General features: G+C 38.0%; 1 protein-coding gene across 2 annotated transcripts in view; it reads left to right on the forward strand.

Annotated features, from left to right (window-relative positions):
- LOC144967004 (potassium voltage-gated channel subfamily KQT member 1-like) overlaps positions 1 to 3,565 on the forward strand; it is a 150,397-nt gene that overhangs the window by 19,968 nt on the left and 126,864 nt on the right. The gene's annotated exons all lie outside the window — the stretch shown is intronic.

Consider the following 3,565-nt stretch of genomic DNA (forward strand, 5'->3'; position numbering starts at 1 on the left):
ACAACTTGACATCCACGTCAATAGCGGCGACACATTCCACCGTTTACTGGATGAAGAAATACGCCTGGGGAAATTAGAATATAATGTGTAAAACGTTTGGCAGGTATTTTATTTTTAAAGCACAAGTATCTCTCTTAAAATGGTCCAGAACTCCATCCAAGAGGGTGTAACTGTAACTTCGCAATATCACAGATCATTAAAGAATAACGTTTTAAATAATGATTCTGTAATATTTCATACCCAAATAGGAAACATCTAATCCCGTTAGTCTTATGTGTTATATTATGTGACACACGTATAAATGCATTTTAAGTCTCTCATTACCATCCATTTTCAGAATTTCACCCGAAACTTCAAACTCACCAAACAAAAAAATCGATTTTTCAAACAGATTAGTAACGAGTATATTCTATATTTTGTTCAGAAAAATGAGCTCTGCAACACAGTGTCGAGTTTTTATGGCTATAACTTTTACAAAATGAAACCAGATATAGAAAATTGTTGGCTGCATCGTAACGAATGTGACGATTTTCCTATTGGTGGTAAGGAGAGGGTTAATGAATAACGTTTTAAATAATGATTCTGTAATGTTTGATACCGAAATAGGAAAAACAAATCTTATGTGTTATATGTGACCCATCGTGTGAAAGCGGTATAATGTCGTGATCCAGTTGGTTAGGAAAATTGAATTCATAGCCACAAAGATAAAACTTGAGTTTATTTCCTCTTCGTCATGCTGGAGTATAAATACTATTTATTGCTTTGAAAAAAACTTCTAAGGTCCATTTTTTCATCATTCTATCTCTAAATTCACTTTTTGGGGTCTGAATCATTCCGACATAATACCGCTTTGAGACGGAGGGTCACATATGTGACACACGTATAAATGTATCTTAATGGAACATAACACGGTAATACAGATTATATTCTAATTGCCAATGTATCTTGTCGGTGATTATGATTAGAATGCAACACGTGATCGATGTAAAAACGGTATTGATTAAATGATTATGTCACCAGGAAGTGTATCGAACACCCCCCCCCCCCACCCACCCCCACCCCTTTCCCCCCGCGATTTAATGGAACACGATTCTGTTCTTGAAACATGAGAGTGCGAGATTTCCATAGAACCCGATTTTCCGTTGGAAAGATGAAAAACCCATTTTAAATTGTCACAAAACATGTGATGTGTACGTAGCAATAGAGGAAACTCTCTTGTGCGGCTACGTGCTCTAGTGGTTTGACACAGGAAGGCTCTGGTTTCGAGCCTCGCTGGGCGCCTAGTTGAGTCCTCGGAGAAGGCTCTTTACTCACATTCTCTCATCGTACTCATGTGTAAAATGTGTACCTGGCCGTTAACAGCGTTGTCTCTGTCCAAAAAAAAAATTGTAACATCGCCTAACAGGCATCATGTCCCGTCCTAAAAGTTAAATTTTACTGCTGGCCAGGACCATTGTAAAGCGCTTTGAGCACATTTAGTGGATATTGCGCTATATAAAATCTCAATTTTATATTTTCTTATACCTGGCAGTTTATAACGACAAGCATCCAAAAGTGGACGTTATCTATATGTAAGTAAGAGAGAAAGAGAAACAAGAAGAAGAAGAAGAAGAAGAAGAAGAAGAAGAAGAAGAGAGAGAGAGAGAGAGAGAGAGAGAGAGAGAGAGAGAGAAAGAGAGAGATAGAGTGAGAGAAATAATATGTGTGTGTGTGTGTGTGTTGGTGTGTGGGAGGATGACAGGGAGAGAGATAGATAGATAGATATACAGATATTATTATTATAATATTTACCACAATGTTGGAGTCAGTCTACATCGATGTTTCAGGTCTTTCAGCCATCTTCAGGACTGTGTGTTACGTGAGTATGGTTTGTTGTGTTACAATATTACAATATTACAATAATAATTCGCTCCATTATTACATGAACAACACAAAGCAAACGACGTTTCGGCCCTTGGCCTTTGTCAAGTAAACACAGAATACATAATATATATATTTATATTAGATTGTCATAATAATATAGGCGAGAATTTGTATGTATGTGTGTGTGTGTGTGTGTGTGTGTGTGTGTGTGTGTGGCACCTCTATCTATTAGTTTTACTACTATATAAATAGTCCTATAGTCCTGATGATGATTTATTATAGATAGAAAGTAGATGACGTCATTCAGCCCTTTGTTTCTGTTTTTTGCCCTCCGCGTTTGTGAGTAATTCTCACTAAACTGTATTAACCAGACTATAAATTTTTAAGGTTACACACAGTTTTGTGTGTTGGTCCGCTATACTTCCGGATGACAATGTTGTGAACTCCTTAGCCAAGCGCATACTATCAATACCGAGTGGCTCAGAATACGTGTTGCCAGTGTGACAGTTCAGTGTGTCAAATCTATCTAAGCGACATTGCCGTTACTTAAGTGTTCTGCAAATATTTTTTATAAATAATTTTAATGATCTTTTGTATAGGGCAATACCCACTTAACGTGCTCAAAGCGCTTTACAATGGGTCCCTGACCAACAGCAACACTTAACATTTAAGACGTGACAAGACGCCTGTTAGGCGATATTACAATTTTTCGGACAGAGACCTCGCTGTTAACGGCCAGGTACTCATTTTACACCTGAGTACGGCGAGAGAATGTGAGTAAAGAGCCTTTTCCAAGGGCTCAACTATGTGCCGAGCGTGAGGCTCGAACCCAGGACCTTCCGATCCGAAATCGAGTGTCATACCACTAGCCCACATTGCCGTTTAGTGTGTCTAATCTATCTAAGCGACATTGGCGTTACTGAAGTGTTCTGCAAATATAAATGATTACGATGGTAGATACCAAGCAATTATAACAATGATAGATAAGTGTTTTTAAGTGTTGTTGATATGATCATGGTAAAATAGGCAATTTTGTGTCTTTAACCCTCTCCTTACCAACCACAGGAAAATCCTCACATTCGTTACGATGCAAGCGACAATTTTCTCATTCTGATTTTTCTTGTACGTCACAAAATCTAAAGAAATGCTTTGATAACAGCCATAAATATTAAACACTGTGTTGTAGAGCTCATTTTGCTGAACAACATTCTGTATATAATGCACTTGTTTCTTTTTTGTTTGAGTAAGAAAAGTATATTTTTGTGTTGGATGGGTGTGCATTTTTGGGGTGAATTCTAAAAATGGCTGGTAAGGAGAGAGTTAATATGTGTCTCATTCTGTTTCAATTGTTTGACTATGATTGGAGTTAGACATAGATATCACATTTATCCTATTGATTAGAAATCCACATAAAACCTAATAATGAATAAAATAAAGACCATTCAAATCGGCTATGTGGTCTACTGGTATGACACTCGCTTTCGGATCGGAAGGTCCTGGGTTCGAGCCTCGTGCTCGGCGCATAGTTGAGTCCTTGGAAAAGGCTCTTTAATCACATTCTTTCACCGTACTCAGGTGTAAAATGAGTACCTGGCCGTTAACAGCGTTGTCTTTGTCCGAAAAATTGCAATATCGCCTAACAGGCGTCATGTCCCGTCCTTCATGTTAAATGTTGCTGTTGACCAGGGACCCCTTGTAAAGC

This window comes from Berghia stephanieae, chromosome 3, assembly GCF_034508935.2.
Source record: "Berghia stephanieae isolate SIO BIC M18660-M18661 chromosome 3, UCSD_Bste_1.3, whole genome shotgun sequence".
NCBI classification, from domain to species: domain Eukaryota; kingdom Metazoa; phylum Mollusca; class Gastropoda; order Nudibranchia; family Aeolidiidae; genus Berghia; species Berghia stephanieae.